This window comes from Penaeus monodon, chromosome 28 (assembly GCF_015228065.2).
Source record: "Penaeus monodon isolate SGIC_2016 chromosome 28, NSTDA_Pmon_1, whole genome shotgun sequence".
Lineage (NCBI taxonomy): Eukaryota > Metazoa > Arthropoda > Malacostraca > Decapoda > Penaeidae > Penaeus > Penaeus monodon.
Window position 1 is genome coordinate 29,296,353 of NC_051413.1, and position 774 is coordinate 29,297,126.

Sequence of the window (774 nt, forward strand, 5' to 3'; positions counted from 1 at the left end):
GAAAACAGATTGAAGAGAGAGAGAGAAAAAAATAAACAGTCATAAGAAGATAAATATAATAAAACCTTTCTCGTAACATTACTCATAGAAAGCAATTCAAAAATGTTTATTAAAAATTGTCTGTCTTCGAATTGCCGTGATTTGCTTGTATTCCCCCGAGGCTCTTCACGTCACGCTCTCCCTCACTTTCTCATTTCGGCGTCACTGGGGGGGGGGGGCAGTTGGTTAGGGGGTCTAGAACTCGGGTGGGGAGAGGGGAGCGGGGTGTGGGGGGAAAAGAGGGTTCATGAGCCTATCTCTAAGGTAATGAGGAAGAGGGGAAAGGGATCCATGGGCCTGTCTAAACTCAAGGGGGAAAGGGAGGGAGGGAGTCCAGAGACTGTACAATTCATAGTAAAGGGGACGTTGGGGGAAGGAGGAGGGCAGTGGGTGAAGGGAAGGGGGGAAGGCAAGAGAGAAAGAGGAGATGGAAGAGGAGGGGTAAAGGGGAGGAGGGGGAGATGGGGTAAAGGGTAAATGGGTGGGCCTGCACGTTCGGATCAGCAGGACGTGAGATTAAGCAGGCCGGCTGTGTGGCCCGATTAGTGCCATTCATTTTCTGTCGCCCGTTGGGTTCCTCGACCTTGCGAAGCCTCAGTGATCTTTGCCTGGAAAGGTCAGTGCCGTTTATGATACGAAAGGACGCTTCCATTTGGGAAATGGGGGGAATGTGACGCATTAAAGAGATAGAAAAGGGAAATATGACTAAGATTTTTTTTTTTTAATAGAAACATC